General features: G+C 39.5%; 1 pseudogene; it reads right to left on the reverse strand.

The window, feature by feature from the left end:
• Positions 1 to 14,448: 14,448 nt before the first annotated feature.
• Positions 14,449 to 15,481, reverse strand: LOC149999281 (uncharacterized; annotated as a pseudogene).
• Positions 15,482 to 21,794: the final 6,313 nt, after the last annotated feature.

Genomic DNA, 21,794 nt, shown 5'->3' on the forward strand with positions numbered 1-21,794 from the left:
CAAAAGCATTTAAGGGGCAAAATATCTTTATTGAGTGCTAAAGTAAACTAGATAGGTTTTTTCCCCTCCTGTGCTTTGGGTATAATAAGCACTTTCAAAAGATGAAAAAGAGAGAGAGAGAGAGAGAGAAAAGAAGAAAGGAAGAAAAAAATAAATGAAGAAAGGAAGAAAAAAGAGAAATAAAATATGCATATGTCATATGACTTTTCTCTAGTCATCAAATTTTAGCTAATAACAACTTAGTTAATTAAGTTCATTTCCATTATTAAAAAGAAAATGTATTTTTGTAATTGTTCCCGTTAAAGAAAAGACAATTTTATATGATTTTTTTTTTAAAGCTGGCAATACCATTGTGCAAGACTTTATGGACAAAATGGTGATTCATAGTACAGTGGCTTCATATCTGGGGTGTGGATTGAACCAACCACAGATTGATCAAAAATAGTCAAGAAAAAAAAATGTGATATGGTTGCTTATGAGTCCTCTGTAGGTAGACCTGTACAGGCATTTTTCTTGTCATTATTCCGTAAACAATACAGTATAAGAATTATTTACATAGCATTTACATTGTATTGGGCATTATAAGTAATGGGAGGAGGGCTGTAAAAGAGCCTGCCTGAGATGAGAGAAACAGAGTCCTAGCAAAATCATTTGATCTCCTAGATGCAGCCATACCTGAAGTTAGCCAAACGTCTGAACGTTCCAACTACCTCAACAAATTCTTTTTTTTCTCCAAGAAAACAGAATTAGATTTCAATCACCTACTACCAAAAAATAAGTTTTTATATAGTTAATTTTACTAGTTTTTTTATTAAAATGTGTCCTGCCTGTGCCAACAGCCCACATAATCTTAGAAGTAATTTTATTAAAGTTCCTTCCTTATCCACCTCAGGTGTGTTACCTTTCTAATCTCTGCCTCCCGTTCCCAGTTTATTTGCATTTACTTTGAAGAAGCAGCACACCCTCAGGCATGTGGCCACTAACAAAGGAGCGTCTCTAAAAGGGCTCCCCCCAAAAAAGGAACCTCAGCCCAGGTGACAACTGCAGCCCTAGCCAACAACTTGATTTCAGCCCAGTGAATACCTGAGCGGAAAATCCAGCTATCTGACCTCTCAAAATTGTGATATAATCATTTGGGGTTGTTGTAATCCACTCTTTCTGGTAATATGTTACCCAGCAACAGAAAATGGATATAGGCCAGATGCAACGATCTGTTGCCCAGTTTGGAAGGGATATGTCGGCATCCCCTAAATGACTAGGACCTTAAAAAAACTGAAGACATATGAGCAGATTCCGGTGAAGCTGGGTACCTGGAATGCCTGTATTCTGTCGAGTCTTCTTTGTCAAAAGAAACAGCTCTCCTAACTGTGCTTAGAGAGGTTAGTCTTCCTTTGCTTGCAGAACTTCCCTGTTTGCTGTAAAAGAAAGATAACCAAAGTCTTAGGGAGATTGGACTTTTAGCTCCAGCCTCAAACAGAGACAACAACCTTACAGAGACTATTAAATCAGCTCCCATACTTGCATAAGTATGCTGTGCTAGCTGCCGAGTGCTCCCAGACCTGATTTCTCACAACTTCCTCAGCTGGATTAACAGGAGAGAGACTCTCAGCTCTACCTCTTCATGCCTTGTCCAGGAAATTCTGAGAGAGGGCTCAATGGCCAGTGGGCTGGGTCATGTTACAAAATGGCTGTACCATGGGGGTGGAGAAAAAGCAGCAGTTTTCAGGAGAAAGTAGAGAGTTTTGAGCCAAGTGGCTCGTAGGTGCACCCCACATGGGAAAGTACTTACATATAACAGGCCCCATTGCAATACTGTCTCGTTTAATGCTAATCAACCCATTTTATAGATAAGGAAATTGAGGCTCAGAAGACCCCTTACTGAAGGTCCTAGAGCTCCTAAGGAGTGACATTGGTCTGGCTCTGGAGTGGTCTTTGTACTACAGTCATTTCCAGTGTTTCAGGAGCCACAGTGGCTCCATTTCATTGTCATCACATAGTGGTAGGCTGTCCCTCAACGGTTCCACAGAATTTACCATGTTTTTTTTTAAGTCCTTAAAAGTCACTATGCCACACTGTACTGCCTCCTTTCTCACTTCTCAGGTAGCAGAGACACAAACTGACAAGCCCATGAACACACATCTAGAGAGGGCTCCGACTCCTGGTAGAGAGCTCATTCCATTACTTCATTCTGCCCCCCGAGCCTTGATCATCCACTGCAGTAAATATGATCAAAGCTACTTTTAATGTCTTACTTGCAGCAAGAGAAAAATCTGTCAAAGACATTTTGTTTAGCATAATCAAAACAAAATTTCACACAATATAATCATGTAGATTTTTATGGATACTACTTCATATTCAAGAACCTTCTCCCAGAAAGAAAATGGAACAATAATTTGGAAGTTCACTGTTTCTTTTCCTTCCGGGATTTCATTATAAACAACAATTAATATACATTGAGCATGTTATTATAAAGCACTGTACCAAGAATAATAAAATATATATAATATATAATAAAAGTAGATTGCAAAGTTCCAATAAGTTCTTCAAATAAAATACGAGAGAAGGTTCTCCCTTGTTGTACCTTCAGAGGCCAGCGCAGACCCCTGGGAAACACGTCTTCACTGTCCTCTTGCCGTTAGAAATGCTGCAGTGGAAAAGCCTGAGAGGCATGAGAAGTGGGCTCCTAGTGAGCAAAAGGAAAAGGAAAAAGTGATGAAATAGCAGCTAAGGGAGGTTTGAAGATCCCTAACCTTTTCTTGAAGAAAGAGTTGCGAGTTAAGGTCAGAGAAATATTTTTCTTTAAATCAGCAGTAAACTGAAGTATGTGGCCTTCACAATATTCTGATTATAAACATGTAATATATAAGTATAACATTTGTAATAAATAATATAAGCATTAAAAGTAGAAACAAAAATTTATATCAAGAGGCTTCCACAATAAGAAAGTGTTTAGCTTTATAAATCATCTTTGGGGAAAAATAAACCAAAACAAAACCCTGCTAGATCTAAAAATTTGTAACTGTATATACAGATACACACAGACACACACAACCTCCCAAATTTAAACTATCAGATTAAGAAACCACAGTTCCTTCCTAAAACTGAAATTCATTAAGGCCTCGATTGAAGATGGCAATGGTAGAGCCAATACAATATATGATAATAGCTCATTACTAGAAATTTTTAGGATTAACTATAACTGGAAAGAAAACTGGACCATCAAGCTTCATTTTGGTATTATATATTTTTGCAGAAAATTTTGCTACTCTTCAATTTCAAAATTTGCTCTCACTCTGTCTCTTTCATAAAATACGTCATGCAGTTTTGAGCTCCCTGAGGATAACTAGTATGGTCAGTTCAGTGTTGCTATAAACTTCAGATCTGGATATTGTCACTCATTTGCTCTTTCCAATGATGCTGGGCACTTATTTCAGGACACCTGTCTTACTATATTAGTTTTTTTTTAAATGCTGGTGACAGTGTAGTTGAAAATTCAAATGGAAAAGAATTTGAAAGGGTCAGCTTCTTCTCTTCTGCTGATTTTTAAAAATTGATTCTTGAGAAGAATGTTTCTGGGCAGGATGACCAGGCCATGGCACTGCGAATCCTATCATTGCAGGCCCCTTCGTAATCAGGGTAGATGGCCACACCGCTCACTCAGCCCATGGTGATGAGAATCAGACGTGAAGATGGATGAAATAATTGGGACAAAGCTGCAGCGGGACAGTTCTGTGGTCACATAAAAATGAGGTCATGCTCAAAAACCATAATGGATCGTATTCTCTGCAGGTAAAATAGCAGTGATGATGATGAGATATCAGCCAATTTCCAAATGACACTAGCAAGTCAAATGATATAAATCATTAATATTCACATAGGTGTCGAATAAAAATAAACAATGCTGCTTATCTTATAAATTTAGGCAGATTTGTGTCTCAAAAATTTAATTTCCAGCTCATAATCAAAAAGTTAGCCAGTAATAAAAACACTGGGAGAGAGTCAGACTATTTTAAGCTAAAATATTATTTTTAATACTTCCTGTTTTGTTATGCTGGTTGGATTTCTTCCATTTGTCACTCCAAATCGATCCTCTGCCCTTCTCTGCTGTGTTCTGTGGCCCAGGAGGCTGATCTACTCAAACTATACCAACAGGCCCCCTTGTCCTCTGACTTCCAGTTGGGTTTGGCCAATGGGCAGCATGAATGTGACATCAGAGAAAGGGAGGACAATGAGATGGAGCTGAAACCATCTCACAAACCATCCCTCCACACAAGGTCATAGCTTTTTTTAAACGACCCACTCCACACAACCTCTCCATCTTCATGTTCCAGTGACTACTTCCTTTCTTGGCCCTGCTACTGCATCATTTCAAGCAGTTTCCATACTCTTGCCCAAATCTCGGTAAACATCCGTCTGTGAAACTCTCCTCAAATCACCCCATTTGAGTGACCGGGTATAACTTTGGTTGAACCATGTGACCCGATGAAACCCTGATGGAACCATGTGACCAGTAATCATTATTTAGAATTATTTGGCAATTAGTGCTGATTCAGAACAATCGTTTGATCAAACAAAAGGTGTGGCTGTTTCCCTTCCCCTTGATAAGCCTGAGGCAACATTCCAATGTGCTCCTCCACAAGGCGCAGGTGGCAGGTCAGCCTGCATCCCAGCCTGGACATGCTGCAGAGCTCATTCTTTCTCCAGGACCCACCTACAACTGGCAGCTTGGGACGGTGCAGTATGCCCAGACGTTGTATGCATCATCACCAACATCCTAAAGGTTTCATCACACACTGCGCCTCTTCCTTCGTGGTGGCCGGTCTCTCTCCGTAAAGGGATTTCCTGCTAGGTCGCAAATGAATGAACACCTTGAAGCTTCACTAAAGTGGCAGAGCCCTGAACTATTAGTTTGTTTCCCACCTTCTGGTATATGGATTTTCTCCTTTTTGCTCACTAGGTTCAATAAATGCAAACTGCTTCTGGTTTAGCCTGCTGATTGGGATGGAAATAATGCAGTTCCTAGGTCAACAGTTGCATGCTGGGTGATAACTTGTTCCAGTAAATATACTGTATTTAAAACTAGAGCTGCAACTGCCATCACAACCTTGTTAGGTTTGCAATAATCTGTCATTTTCCAGGCCCTTCAGGCTTTTGTTCTGGTCAAACAGAAACACTTCATGCAGCTCTTGTAGGAATCACAATCCCTGCTTCTCTCCAGGTTTTATGGCAGAGGTCATTTCCACAGTCTCTCCAGGAGTACTGCTGACCACTTACCGTTGGTGTTTTGTGTGGGGGTAGATTTCCAGAACTCTAGATGGTTCTTCCTTTCATAATAGCTCTCTCCCCACAGGACAGGGAACCAGATGGTACTCTACTAGTTACCAAGTATATATGTATGTACTCCCCCCATTTTTTCAGGAACTGGAATAATAAACATAGGATGGGTCTGAAGCCCCACTAGGCCCACTGTTAGATGAATTTGGGCCAGTGCCTCATCTAACTCCTGACATCCATAAGCTCCTCCTTTGGTGGACTATTAGTCTTTGGGGCCTCTGAATATCAGTGTAAAATTAGAGCCAGTATGTGAGCTCCTATTCTTGTAGGTATTTCCATTCCTGGTCCCAGTGCCTGGGTAAATTGCTCCGGGTCACTCTGTGGAAAGCTTTGGAGGATATTCACCTCATACCCCTCAGGCTGTACTGCAGGGTTCTTTTTCAGAGGTACCCGGCCTCTACCTCTGTTGAGGGGCTTTAGGTCTGCATACTGGCTTAGTTCTGGAAACCTGGGAAGAAGCCATGAATCCTAACAATAGTAACAGGTTAGTTTCTTCCCAGCTGACTGTAAAATACTCCTTTCACTACGTAAAGCAGAGCCTCTCTAGGCTGCCCATTTATTTCAAAACACCACTATTATTACTTCTTCTCTGTGATTCACTGTACCAACTGTATCTAAAGTTGTCTTTGTCAGTCACACTCGACTAGCTCGCCTCTACCCCTCTAGAATTCCATTTTCCCATTATAATCAGAAAATTCCATTTTTATAAAATTTCCCACTGTCTTCTCTGGTGTCTAAAGAGGGCCACCACCAAGAAGCCTTCTTGCTCCCTTACCCAGTGCCTGGTGAAGAGAGTGGCCTCTGGGCTATCCCAGAGGGTTAATTAGGTGGTTGCAGAGCTGGTAGCTAATAACAGGGTTTAGAGAGTCAAATCAGGAGACTGCCACTGCCACCAGTTTCTTAACATTGAACCCTGGAATGCAGCTAGAAGACCACAGCTATGCCGGACAACTTGTTCTGCTTTCCAAGGGTGCGGAGAACGCATTACTAGAGGAGTCTAATCACTGGTTGGAACTTTAAATAAAAGGGGGTTTGAGAAACATAATTTTTAGTTGGATGGCCATGTGTCTACCTAAACTCTCTTCCTATAGCAGAAGAGAACGGATTTGGGAAATTCCTTCCAGTCTGCCACACTCCACTCTTCTTCTCTACTGATTCCTTCCTATCTGCACTTAGACATGCTCACAGGTGGTTTCTGTTTTATTCCACTTTCGAAGAAAAGTAAGACTTTCCCTCATCTCAATCTCTCTCCTTAACTATTTCCCTCCCCTTATTCCATAAAGTTATATATTATGAAATAATTGTCCTCAAATATTCATTAGTGGATGTAGGAAAGTCTGAGATAACATAGGAAAGAAAGCTTTAGATATCAATATACAATGTACAAAACTGACAGCTTTGGAATAATTAAAAGTTGAGGGCTGTTTGTTCCTGTGTCAGCTCATTGTTTAATATCACTGGGTGTGGTAGGTAAGCAGAATAATTACCCCCAAAGATGTCCATGTTCTAATTCCAGAACTTGTGAATATGTTACCGTGCATGGCAACAAAAAAGAAAAAAAAAAAGGATTTTGCAGATGTGATTAAGGTTAAGAACCTTGAAACGAGATTATTTTGGATTATTCGGGTGGCTCACATGGGTCATTAAGTGTATGATGGAGCCCTGGCCTGGTGGCTCAGTTGGTTGGAGCGTTGTCTCCTATACTAAAAATTGCAGTTCAATCCCTGCTGGCTGGGGTGCATACAGGAGGCAACCAATCGATGTTTGTCTCTCACATCCATGTTTCTCTTTCTCTCTCTCTCCCTCTCTCTCTCTCAAGCCAATAAACATATCCTTGGGTGTGGATTTTTTAAAAAGTGTATGAAGAAAATAAAAAAGGGTACTCTTGGAAGGGACTCAACTCACTGTTGCTGGCTTTGAAGGTGAAGAAGAAAAGACCATGAAACATAGAAGTGGACATCCCTAGAAGCTGTGGACAGCTCTCAGCTGACAGCCAGCAGGGATAGGGACCTCAGTCCTACAACTTCAAGAAACTGAATCCTGCCAATGACTAGAACTGGCAAGGAAGAGCTCCTCCATGGAACCTTTAGAAAGGAATGTTGCCCTGCTGACTCCAGCCTGGGTTTTAGCTCATTGAGGTCAATGTCAGACTCCTGACCTCCAGGAATGGTAAGATAATAAATATACATTATTTCAGCCACTAAGTTTATGATCATTTGATATGGCAGCAACAGAAATTACATCAGGCAAGGTGCTTTTTCCACTTAAGTCTTCCTTCCTAAGGACTCTGATTGAAAAGCCAGGGTTCCTCGGAACAGGGCAAGTTGAAAAAACTTAGCTATAGGACAATTGCTTGACTTACACTTTGACTTAGAGAGGGTTCCAAGGAAAGTGCAAGCAGGAAAGAAAAACACAAAGACACTGCTCTCCTTGTTTTCCTCTCCTTTCCCAAATGAGAAAACTGGAAAACACAAATCCCGGGATTCGCATTACAGGAGCAAAAAAAAAAAAAAATGACTCGTTCTCCCCCTCCACAGTAAACATGATACATGCACAGCAGCACCAGTTGCGCTGGGCCCCATTCAGAACTCAGCACGCGCGGCGTACTCGTTCCAGTGCTGGGGAGCAAGGAGCTGTCATCCCGCCCTCACGCCCTCCCTAGGCACAGCCATATGGGACACGTGCGCCGCAGTTTACGCAAGGACAATTACAGCCTGAGAAGAAGAGGCCAAACTCCCATTCCACAGAGAGCGCCCTCACATTTGAGGATAACTATTCTCCCACACGAGAATGAAATCCTCCCATGAATTCTCCGTACCTCATGCAAATCAAAGCCTTCTTTCCAAGGGGGTCACCGTAGTCTAGCATCGAATGTGCCCATGACATATTGATCCCTGTTTAAGTACTGAGAGAATCTGTCTCAGTAAATTTAAAAAAAAAAAAAAAAAAAAAAAGTCTTTTCACATTTTTATAATGCACAGAATCTTCTTCCTAAACGGAAATACCTTCTCTCCAAAATTCTTCTGGATTATCTAGTTTTGAATCTGCTAAAGTTACTAAGGTTTTTCACATTCCTTTTAGCCTGTAATTGATCTTCCGCAAGTATCACTTAAATCTGCCTGAAAATAAAACATCAATGGAGATAAGGAAGAAAAAAAAAAGTTCCCCACAGGATAACTGGATAGAGCTACTGGAAAGTTCACCTAGTGAGGAATAATTTATTAGAAAGGTAATTTATTATTTATTATGTAAGTTGTTTACACCATTCACAATGTCTTCTTCACTTGAGTAAGGAGGGATGGCATGCACAACCAAGGGTTATCAGGTGGCTTAAGATACTTTATCACCTTTCTTGTGAGGAAACTAGAGAGCCTGAGAGTCATTAATCCAGTAATTCTACTAATGCACTTCTGAAGATGAGGGCAACTGTCCTATTCATTTAAACATTTATTTTAGTAGTTAAAACAAAGGGCCTTTATAAAGAAAATCCAATGTACAAGTTAATATACTAAAGGAATAAACCTGAATCAAGAATGTAAAAATTAAATCTGTAAAGCAAAGAGAGAAATTATTGTTAGAAAAGCCCTGGAAATGTGGGGAGTAGTATCGAATAAAACAAGAAGCCAGGCCAAAAACAAAGGCAAGTCCATCTCAGAAACACAAATAAAAGACCCATCGACCGCAATTCCCAAAGTGAGGTCACTGGAGTGAACCCACAGAGGCACCATGGGATATTTTCAGTTTTTGATAGAAACACCATGAGATAGTCTCAGTTTTTGAGAGTTTCTGTCAGACATTATATAAATGTCTACAATTAGGTTGGTTGGACCTAATTACTTAATAAATGGAATTAAGATATATTTCTTTAGCTCAAGACACCCTGAAAAAATAACCTTGATTCTAAGAGTGCCATAAAACAAGAAAGCTTAGGAATCTCTGCCTTAGGGACACGCTAGGGTTCCAAGGACATGGCTTGCTTAGAGTAGAATCAGAAGAACAGGTCAAAAATGAAAATGACGGCACCTCCAGCCTCTCCTTACCTAATTATAGATGGTATGGCTTTTTCTTCCACTCCATAATCCTGGCTCTAAAGAAAAGAATCTTTGGGGCCTATTACTCTGAATTTACTGTAAAATCCCTTTAAAATCAGCAAATCTAACTTTTAAGTAAGAGAATCTTACTTTACCATAAGATAACAAAGACAAAACCATTTTTCAATGTCGGTTTAGGAACAAACTACTAGTTTCCCAAATATTTAGTGTGAGAAAAAGGCTCCTAAAACGGAAATACTTTCCTAGTGAGGAAATGAAAGAACTTCGTGTTGAGACTCATTCAGCAATTTCATTAAGAGCCCATTATGAAAGTTTTAAAATTTACTCTAAATTAAGAGTTGACAAACTTTTTCTGTAAAGGCCAGATAGTAGTTTAAAATATTCTTCTTTTAATTTTTTATAACTCTAATTTTTAAAAGTTTGATATTACAACTTGTACCATTTTCATTTTATTCCCCACTCATTTGGTGCGTAGTAGACCATCTTCCCTCCCATTTGAGGGAGGAGAGAAAATGACATATCACAAAATCAAGCATTTGATGGTCAGCACAATCTCAGACTTCCAAGGCAAGGTATTCCTCAGAAAGAAAAACCTAGAGCATCTGAGATCTTTCTCCCTAGCATGTTGTCAACTTGGCTCAAATAAATTCTCATAAAAATCCTAAAAAAAAAAAAAAAAAAAAAAAAAACAAAACCTGAGGCAGCTAAACTAGACTTAAATTTAGCTCTAGGGGGGAAAAAAAATCACTCTAAGCAAGAAGCCTCTTTCAGATTAGGTAGCCTTTATAGACAAAAGACATTGTTTCAGTTATCTATTCACTGGAACAGATGCATACCAAACAACCCTAAACTCAGTGAAGTAAAACAAATAATTTCATTATGCTCATGGATCCTTTTTTTTGAGCAGTTTTAGGTTTATATCAAAACTGAAAGGTATAGCAAATTCCCATATACCCAGTGTCCCTTGCATGAGTAGCTTCCCCCATTATCAGAATGTTCACCAGCATGGTACATTTCTTTCTTTCTTTTTTTTTCAACCAAGGGTGAGTCACATAAGCACATCAAAATCACCCAAAGTCCATAGTTTACCTTTGGGCTCATCCTTGGTGTGGTACATTCCATGGGTTTGGACAGAAGTATAATGACATATATTCATCATTATATTAAATAGAATATGTTCCCTGTCCTAAAAGTCCTCTGTGCTCTGCTTATTTACATCTCCCTCCACTGCTACCTGGCAACCACTGATTTTTGTCTTCATAGTTTTTCCTTTTCCAGAATGTTATGCAGTTGAAATTATACAGTATATACCCTTTTCAGAGTGGCTTTTTTAACTTAGTGATATGCAGTTAAGGTCCCTCTAGGTCTTTTCATAGCTTGATAGCTCATTTCTTTTTCAGCACTGAATCATATTCTATTGTCTGAATATACCACTGTTTATCAATGCATTTATCTACTGAAGGACATCTTTGTTGCTTTCAAGTCCTGGCAATTACGAATAAAGTTGCCATAAATATCCATATACAGGTTTTAGTGTGAACATAAGATTTCGGCTCTTTGGGGTAAATATTAAGGACTGCAACTGCTGGATAGTATGTTGAGTGTGTTGCAGTTACACCAAATTGTCTTCCAAAAAGGCTGTACCATTTTGCATTCCCACAAGTAATGTATGAGACTTCTTTTTGCTCAGCATCCTCACAAGCATTTGGAATCAGTGTCCTGGATTTTGACCATTCTAGTAAGTGTTTAGTTGTATGTCATTGGTTTGATTTGCATATCCCTGTCATGGAACATCTTTTCAAATGCTTATTGACATCCGTATGTCTTCTTTGGTGAGGTCTGTTAAGGCCTTTGGCCAGTTCTTTGAGTTTTCGTTTCCTTATTGTTGAGTTTTAAGAGTTCTTTGTATATTTTGAATAACAGTCTTTATGAGATGTAACTTTTGCAAATATTGCCTCCCAGTCAGTCTTGTCTTCTAATTTTCTTGAGTTCATAGATTCTTCAGGTCAGGAATCAAGGCAAGGCAGAACAGGAATGGATCGCCTCCTAAGTCTAGGGCCTCAGCTGTGAAGACTCAAAAGGCTGAAGTGTAACTCAAATGGCTGGAGGCTGGAATCTTCTCCTCCACTTACACGACTGGAACCTGGGCTGGGCTAATCACAGGTCTGAACTCAGTAGTGACTGTCAATCAGAGTACCTTCAAGGGGTCTCTCTATGTGGCTTGGCCTTTCCACAGCACACCAGTCTAGGGTAGTCAGATCTCTTACATGATGGCTGAGAGTCCGAAATGCAAGTGTTCCAACAGACAAGGTGGAATTGCACGGCCTTTATGATATAGCCTCTGAATTCACATGTGGTGATCTGATTACTTTCATTATATTCTATTGGTCAAATCAGTCACAAGGCCATGCAGATTTAAGAGGAGAGTCTTTATATGGGTATTTTCAACCATCACAAAAATATTTCTACAGAGATATGGAGATGCATTCCATGGGTTAACAGTGCCTACCCCCCAGGATCCCTGAAAGTAAATTTCATTAACTTATTATTTCAAGCCAGACTAATCTGAACATATTCTCTATGGATGGCAAAATTCCATCTATGTGATACAGTGACAAATCAAGAGAAACTTCATTTTATCTATATGAATTTCAACAAGAATGACTAACAGCTTGCTTTTGACCCCAGTACCATCTGCTAGTTATAACCATTTCTTATTTTCCAAACACTGTCAAACTGGATCCACCCTCAGACTTAAGCTGTCATATCCAGAAAGAATAGAGACCATCTATCACAAGTAGAACAAATACAGTAGGATCATGGCAAGCATTATGGTGGCTGAGTTCGGTGGCTATTCCCTATCTCAGTAACTACTAGACTGTAGAACTTCATAGGCCAAAAAAAATTTTGTAAATAAAAAATAAAACAAATAGGAGCAAATAAAGTTACCAACTTTTTATTCTTCAAAGAACACTTAGAAAGCAACTACTTTATAATTATCATCACATAAAAGAAATACAATGAACAATTTCAAAATAAGGCACAATCCTTAAGAGTGAATAAGTTTGACTAAATGAAAAACTCACTGTATACTTTTTCTCATTTCTCTGTTAATTGGCAGAAACTTCACCACAGATGAACCCAGTTCACAAACAGGTGTGAGAACAACTTGTGCATCTGACATTATGATCTCAACCCTTTCTTGCTTTATTCTAATAATTCTAGAACTTTAATTTGCTACTAAGAACCCAGTCTAAAAAGACAGGCAAGCAGCATCGTAGAAGTGCCAGTGGTCTAAATGAAGTTCGATCCCTTTCTGACTTCTAAGCACAGCAGGAACTGTAAAAGGCATTTCAATGTACCTTCCCACATTCGCAAGAAGATTACGTCTTCTCTTTCCAAAGAGCTGAGATAGAAGTACACTGTTTGATCCATGCTCATTCAAAAGGATGATGCAGTTCAGGTTGTGTGTGGACATTACAAAGGCCAGTAAACTGGCATAGTAGTCCAGGTTTACAGGAAGAAATAATGCCATCTATGTTCAACAAGTACGAGAGAAAGCTAACGGTACAACTGTTCGCGTGGGCCTTCACCCCAGCAAGGTGGTTATCACTAGACTAAAGCTGGACAAAGACCACAAAAAGGTCCTTTAACATAAAGCCAAATCTCGCCCAGTAGGAAAGGGAAAGGGCAAATACAAGGAACAATTGAGAAGATTCAGGAATAAAGTCATCTTATGTACAACTTTCATTAAAAAATTAAAATGATAAAAAAGACAAATAAGTACGTGATTATAACACAACAAGAGCGCTATAGAATACAGAGGGGAAATCAAGGAAGGCTTCACACATTTGGCAAAAAAGGTTTACCCATGAGAAAGAATATAGGTGGCAATGCTTGTGGCTGAAAGCAGTATATCCAAGGAAGACTATATTGTGCACCAAAAAAATAAGTAGTGGTCATACACGGTTACAGAGAAAGGGCTACTTTTCTATTCTTATATTTTCTGACATTTAACAATGGAGTATGCATTAATCTAATGATCAGGAAATTTTTAAAAAACAATTTCAATTTTGTAGGTTAGCTTAAGAAGAATAAACAAAAGGCCTAGTCCCCTTTAAGAAAACAGTTTGTATTACAAGACACCAGATCGTCCTATGCAGATGTTAGGTCTAGAAGAGGAGGGCAGAAATCAAACCCCAAACTTTGGCTCGGACCAGTGACACCAAGAAAATCAGCATTCCTTCACTGCCTCTGTGAGGATGCTAGGCTGGGTGTACTCAATACAGCAGGGCTTCTTGTCCATAAGGTCATTCGTCAGAATTTCTCAGGTGACAGGTGCTCTCTGACCAGCTCTATCACTAACTAGCTCAGAGAGCTCAGGCACATTATTTAACCCCTTGAATCTGTTTTATCATATGTAACATAGAAAACTCTTTACTCTTTGGATTTTTGTGCAGATTAACTGAAATAATGTAGGTAAAGAACTTAGCACATTTCCTACACCTCAGAAAATGACAATTATAACACAGGGCACGTTTGTATGTCTAACTGAGAAGTCCGTTACTCGTTTGCTCTACTGGTTTAGAAAGGCCTTAAGGCGAATCGATGCCTGTAAGCCCGCGAGATAGGAAGCTTGACCGCCCAATTTGTTTACTTTATAGTTTTAGCCAGACGTTTGAAGCACATAAAATCTTGTCAGCTGGAACGTCAACCTTTTGAAATTGAAATGGGTGTGGATTTTTAACACAAGTTCCAAATGCGGAAAGGATACTCAGTATTTGCAGTTGCTTCTGAAATTACGCTATCTTTACAAAGACCTTTCTGCAGGATCCAGAAACAACTCAATGGCCCAACCCCTATATTCTAGCAACCGACAGAAACGTGGGCAGAGGTTTCCAATTCTTCTTTGTCATCTTATTGCGTCTGGCTCCCCTAACCACTTCTACAGAGAATCGGACACCTTTTGTGCAGAAAATGGTTCAGTTCTAAGGTAACTGCCTCTTACCCAGGCTTTTTTAATGCTGGAATATAAGTAGGAGAAGAATGTAGAAGGCATTCCTCAAAAGTTCTCAATTCTTACAGCTCCCGAATTCTTTCCATAGGCCATTGGGCGAATGAGCAGCAATTCTAGCAAGTTCCATCCACCGCTTTTAAGTCTAACCTTTATATGCCTCCTTACGGCTCCGCCCCCCAGCAAGTGGCCAATCAGAGGGTGGGAAGTGACCCGGATAGGGCGGACCCAGCTTGGCGCTCTGGACGAATCACCAACCTCAGCTAGCACAGGCGGAAGCGGAAGACGTGGTTTAGGCTTGGGTTCCGCCTTTAGGGGGTGGGGATGGTCCGTAAGAGCAGGTGAGGTTGTTATGGGGCTATAGAGTTTGCGTCTCACCTCCTGTTTATCAGCAGAAACAAGGAATTGCGAGCCCTTGAGGTAGGAAGCTCGACCGCCCAAGAAAAAGAGCCAGTGGGTCGGCAGCTGCGAGGCAGAAGCAAACTGTGTGCAGGGTCTTCCGAAACCGGTCCTGGTCAGCGCCGTTCTTCAGGCCATGGTGCAGCGAGAGCTCTGGCCGATCCCCAGGTGAGGGCCGCGGCTCCGCCCGGGGTTTCCATCGCAGAAGAACTGAGTAGATGCGGGGTGGGGAAGAAAGGATGCTGCCCGTTCTGCCTCCCGGTTGCACCGCGAGCGGCCGCAGTTGCCGCAGCTGCAGAAGACAGCACAGCGCGGGCCGAGGCGGCGGCTCCAGCTGCTGGTAAAGTCTCCCGGCAGCTATTTGTGTGTAGGATGCGACTTGATAAAACAGCCAAAGAAGAGGGCTCCTCGTTACAATCTCCTTTGAGCTCTTTTTCCTTGCTTCTCGGAGTTGACTTATGCGGAAACATGCCTTGCACTTGTACCTGGAGGAACTGGAGACAATGGATCCGACCTTTAGCGGCGGTCATCTACTTGGTGATCGTAATGGTTGCGGTTCCCCTTTGCGTGTGGGAATTACAGAAACTGCAGGTAAGGAGCCTGCGCCATGGGCTCCACCCTTTCTTCTACCCTCCTGCCTCATCTGAGGTTGCCCCCTTTTTACCTCGGATGCCTCAGACATGATATGCTGAAAAACGAGTCATGTAAATGAGCCCAGTCTTAGGATAGAAACCTGTCTGGTTTCGTGTTCACGGTTTCTCAAAGCATGACACAGGTGGAGGTTAGGACCAGGTCGAGAAATTAATTAATTAGGATATATTAAGGTAGCTGCCTAAAAAAGCATTGTTTGGTTTTGTTTATCAATTCCTTGAAAGTAAGGTAATTTTATTCCTTAAATCTGATCTGTTCCAATATTGGACTTGAATAAACTACCTTGAAAACCTTGTATTGAATTTTATTAGCATTTAATTGGCTTCCTGAATTAAAGGATTCTAGTTGGTTTAACTTTGTTGTTTTTACTTTAGAAATTAACTTAACCAACAAAGGTTTTGCAAAAAGTCCTTTGTATGTTTTTGATGTCATATTCTTATTATGACATCAGTAAAGTACTACAAGCTGGAAGACCACAAGGTAAATACTTAACTAAGGTATGTATTTTATAAAAATTGTTTAATGCACTTTGAATTCTCAGTTAATAACTACTTTTACTTAGAAACACTTATTTTAGAAGAGATATGACAAGACCATGGCTGTTTGTGGCCTTTATTCATTTTTATTTAAAACGATGTTTTTATTTTTCACTTAGAGCTGACATTCAATATTATATTAGTTTCAGGTCTACAGCATAGTGATTAGATGTTTATATAACTTAGAAACTGATTCCTTTAGTAGGTCTTGCACCCATCTCACACCGTACATAGTTATTAAAGTATTACTGAGTATAATCCCTACATCCCTGTGATTATTTTGTAATTGCTGATTTGTATTTCTTAATACCTTCATTTTGAGGCCTTTTATTGTGGAGATGATTTTTACATAAGTAAACAAAATATTGAACATAACATTTGTTTTCTTTATGTTCACTAAATTATTTTTGTTTTTCCATACTGGCATAGTTCATGGAGTTATTTTTAATGTTAATATGATATTCCACTGCATTTAATAGTTCCCATTTGTTGGATATTTAGGTTATTTCCATAATTTGTTTACCGAAGACATCTTAGTACAAATAGAGATTTCTTACTTGGAAGTATTTCTTTGGAGTATGGTATAGGAAATACTTTTAAAGTTAATGGTACGTATAGTATCAGCCTATTTTAAGACTTCTCAGTTGTTGGTTTCAACCGTAGTTTTGTAAGTGCCAACTTTTAAGGAAGATTTTGATCTGCAATCTCCACTGCTAACACCTTGTGCCGAACTCTCATTATGTTTTGCCTGAACTATTGTCAACACACCAGCAAAAGTATTGAATTAAAACATAAGTCATGTTATATGTGTCCTCTTCTCAAAGTTTTCCTGTCCCTCCTCGTCCTGGATTAAAAGCCAATGTCCCTAACTATGGCCATTAAAGCCCACATGACCCGATGTCGCCCTCACCCCGCTGCCTCTAACTTTCCTCAGTTCCTGAGCTTTCCCCACACCCGCTTTGCTCAATCCTGAGAGGCACGCTCCCTCCTTAAGGCCACGCACTCAATGTTCTCACTTCATGGCCTGCCCTTCCTTTCTGTCCTTCAGGCTTCACTCAGATGTCATCTGGCCACCCTGTGTAGCATTCAGGTTTCCCTTCCTCAACTTTTTATATACTCGTTCCTGCTTTATTTTTCTTCCCAGAACTACTCAGCACCATCTAACATGCTATATATTTTACTTTTTTTTGGTTTCTCCTTTTGCCCAAGCATGCGATAATTAGTGACTTGAGTCCCAGTGATAAATCAGGCTTGTATTCTATACAAATAAAGATGGAAACATGGCACCCACCTTCATGTACTTAGTGGTGGTAGCTACTTGGGCTGTGGTGACTTATGGCCAAGGTCAGGATAGCAGAAATAGAGGTAGGAAACTGGGTTTTAAGTTTCTTAGCAGTGAAGAAATAGGACTTGACAGTGGATTGGATTGGGAAGAAGAGACAGTGAGAGAAAGAGATATCAGGAGCGACTCGGCAGCTTGTGTCTTGGCCACCAGGGTAGATGGTGATGCCAGTTAACTGAGATGGAAAATTGACAGGGACAAGTTTGAGAGAAATTGAGACTTTAAAGAAAAATACTGATTTTAGAGAGAGAGGGGAAGGTGAGGGAGAGAGAGAAACATCAATTTGTTCCACTTATTTATGCACTCGTTGGTTGACTCTTGTATGTGCCCTGACCAGCAATCGAACCTGCAACCTTGATGCATCAGGATGACACTAACCAACTGACCCACCCAGCCAGGGCCAGAATTTGAGTTCTTCGGGCATTTAGTCGAGGTACATGAGAGACATTCAGGTGGGCATGTCAGATACCCAGTTGGATATGCAATTCTAGAGTCTAGAAAGGTTTAAGTGGCGGATATAAATGGGGAGTTGTCAGCACAGAGATGCTGTTTAAAGCCTTAAAGATGAATGCTGTTGTAAGGGAGAGGAAGAAAAGCCTGGGGACGTGGCACCAGGAGTTAGAGATCAACTGGAGGACGAGGAACTTAAAAAGGGAGCAGCAGCCAGTGGGAAAGTGCAATGCCAGGAGAGGGGTCATTGTAGCCAGCACAGGAGAGTGTTTCAAGAATAAAAGTAGTGAGCACTGTCTTGGTACTGCAGAGATATCCTTTGGTTTTCACAAGATAGGAATGGCATCTTATAGTGATCCTGGTAATGTTTTAACAGAATTTGTAATGGCTGAAACTAGACGGAATTGTTTGAAATATGAATGTGGTGGGGTAAAGAAGTGGAATCGGGTTATGAAGATAGGTTTTTTTCTTTTTGTTTTGATTATTTTGACTCTAAGGGAACCTGAGAAATGAATAGCACAGTAGATAGGAATGTGGGATTAGGGGAGCTGTTTTTTTTCCCCTTGCAGTTTTTTCTCTTGTGTTTTGTTTTTAAGGATCTAGACACTAGAGGATGTTCCCAAGATTTAGGCATACTTTTATTTAATATTCTTAATAACCCTGAAGCACAGGTATTATCTTCATTTTATAGATATGAAAACAGAGATAAGTGGGCAAAGGGACATCATGCTGAAGTGCTCCACCTACAATACCCTTATGATTCTCTACATCATTATTTACCAAATGAGTGTGTGTATCTACAATACTTAACAGCCTGCCCAGCACGTAGTAGATGCTCAGTAAGCCCTAATTACCATTGTTGTTTAAACAATAGCATCACTATCCTTGCATTGGAACAGAAATTTTTGTTGTGAAATAGCATCTTAGTTGGTATTAGGTTCTCAACTGAACACCTGTGGCAAAGTTGTATGCATCCACCTGAGCCCTAAATAAAGTCGTTGACATTTAGGGACAGCTTTGTATGAAAAACATATGTCTCTTAAGCACTAGAATCACAATGCTCCCAGTGAGAAATCAGTGGAAACTGAGACTGTAGAAAACAGGAGGTATATATAGCGGGTCTCATGCCCACAGTGGGGCATACACTCATTTATTGGAATGGCAAAGTGACCATCTGCACGGTTGAAGTTCTTTCTGTCATTATCTTACTTGGCTGAGTATGTATAATTGAAGTCAAGTAAGTTAAATGCACACATGATGTCACATTGCTCTGTAGTCATCCTACCCTGCCCCCCTGGTCTTCACGCCCCAAGTAGCTACCCAGTGTATCAGCGCTTCTCTCTTCCCCTCGGGAGGATTGGGGAAAACACTCTCCTCTTCCTCTCTACTCTCTGCTTTGAAAGCATTCAGCTGAAGGATAGTTAATTCACTCCTGGATGCTCGTCTTTAATGTTTTCTTCTTTTCTTTTCTCTCTACTTTAAATTACCTTAGGGGGGGGAATTCTACACTACTTACCTCCCCCTTATTTTGTGAGCCAGAAGACCCTACTCGTTGCTGATGTTTAATAATATTTTTCCCCCAGTTAAGGGGTTTTATTAGAAGGGAGACACTGCGATCAGGTGGGCTGAGTCTGAGCGGACTGCAGCGCCAAGGCAAGGGGTAGAGGGATTCTTAACTGTGAAGTAGACCCCCGGGGGGGAGGTGAGTCACCCTGCCAGTTGGTTCCAGACATCCAGGGTTTAGGTGTTTGTGAAACAGCAATGTCCTCTGATTAGGGATGGCTGCCAGGAGGTTTATGGTCCTTGTTTTAATACTGTTAACGGTGTCCTTAGATCAGTGTGTCTCAAGTGTCAGTAATGCATTTAGAGATAAATGTAAATTAAATGAAAATCAATGTAATTATATTTCTACAGCTACCTAGAATTGACTTGCTTTATGTGCACACGGAGTTTAAATTTCTTATACATATGGCTTTTTTTATAACTCAAAAATCAACTCTAAAACCAGTGATTCAAATTAATGCTGTTAATGGTATGGATGAAACTCAGTTACCACTTGCAATGTAAAAGTGATACTAATTCCATGATGCAAGCTTTTTTAAATGTGGCATGGCTGTACTGAAATGACTCAATAACCAGTCACTTGCTTTATGATGGTTTGAAGAACTTTTTTCCTTACAACACAGAAGTCACTTTGCCTTTATTACTCACAAGCACATCGTTTTTCTCTTTAAATAATTTTTTTTCTCTATTTTATTACACATGTCCCCATCCCCCACCCCCCACCCCTTTGCCTGTCTCCACAGAGCCCCTGCCCTGCCTTTCCTCTGGCCATCACCACTCTATTGTCTATGTCTTGGGTTATACATATATGTTCTTTGGCTATCCCTTCACTTTCTTTCATCATTTTTCTCTCAAGTTCTACATTTTGGCACTAAGACAATCATAAAGACAAATGTGGGCATTAAAATTACTTGGCAATATTGTTCCTAATGGTCACCTTATAATAGGGAAGATCTAGAATATGCTTTTGTTTTTATTATTATTTTAAGTCATCATTAAAATGAATACTCAATTTTAAATGAAATTCAGCCAAGCAAAAATCCCGGGAATATGATTGATCAGACATTCCTTTTAGAATCTTTAACTTCACATATTTGCATTTCACTTACTGCTTTGATTAATCTCTAGGATTCAGCAAGGCTTTCATATTTGCTTTTCAAATTTTCCATACCATGTAATGTAGGAATTTATTGTTGTAAAAGTTATATTTGTTCTGTATGCTTTTGTTTTCTCCTTCTGTAACCCTTGGATGCCTGATAAGAAATCTTGTTCAAAACAGTAAGACCAGAAGTTGTAGACTTCATTATATTTTAATTAAGTACTCAAACCTCCCAAGTACCAAAAATAAATGCCCACCTTTTTCCCCTTTAAAAAGTTAGCATTTCCTTTTTTTTTTTTTTTTTTTTAATTAGAAAGATTCATATTCTTTAAGGCAGGAGTTCAAGTTAATATAAAATTAATTCCTAGAGCATCTCTAAAAGAATAGAGGTTCAAATAAATTTGTTTTTATAAAGAAGTGAGATTACTTCAATTGTACCTAGGATGAGATCGTTAAAAGCGTATTCTTAGAAATTGAGTTTTTAGAGGATAGAATATTGATCAGATAAACCTAAAAGAGAAATTAGAGCTTTTTAAAACGTAGTATCCTAAGTTGACATTGTTATATGTAACATATCAGCATAGTTTACTTCAACAGTAATTGTGTCAGTACCTATCAGATGGGAAGGTTAAAAAACGAAATGTGTGAACCACCTAACAAAGTATCAGTCACATAGGCAGCATTTAGTAACTGTTCTACTAATGTAACAATTTGTAGGTTTTTAATTTTCTAGACATAAAAGCAAAGGAATAATCCATGTAAAAATTTTTAGATTTGAGTTGCAGAAAATTTGAAAATTGTGTATCTCCAGACATTATAAAGGGCAAGTCAGCTGGGGGCAAATGACATTATATTAACATTCTTAATGTACACATCATTATTACAAAAGGCCCCGCAAGAAAAATACTCAATTCCATGGGGAAAACTCTGCCCTCTCCCTCTGCAAAAGTAAAGACATGGTTTATTAAAGAATAAATTTAAAAAATAGTTGCTAGTCATTTGGAAAATATTAGACCTCATTAATAAATGAAAATATAAGAAATAAAAATATTTAGCTCTTTTAATATGAGAGAATTTATACTAGCATGTTCTTCTGCTTCTTAAGGTTGGAATACACACCAAGGCTTGGTTTATTGCTGGAATATTTTTGTTGTTGACTATACCTATATCGCTATGGGGGATACTGCAGCATTTAGTGCATTACACACAACCTGAACTGCAGAAACCAATAATAAGGTAAATCTTAACATATTTTTAATCTATTGGTGTTGCGTTGGCTTATTTCACAAGTATAATGTAAAATGTTTTTCATTTGTTTTGCTTTTCAAATAGGATTCTTTGGATGGTACCCATA

Source organism: Furipterus horrens, unplaced genomic scaffold (assembly GCF_987537825.1).
Source record: "Furipterus horrens unplaced genomic scaffold, mFurHor1.1.pri manual_scaffold_10, whole genome shotgun sequence".
Lineage (NCBI taxonomy): Eukaryota > Metazoa > Chordata > Mammalia > Chiroptera > Furipteridae > Furipterus > Furipterus horrens.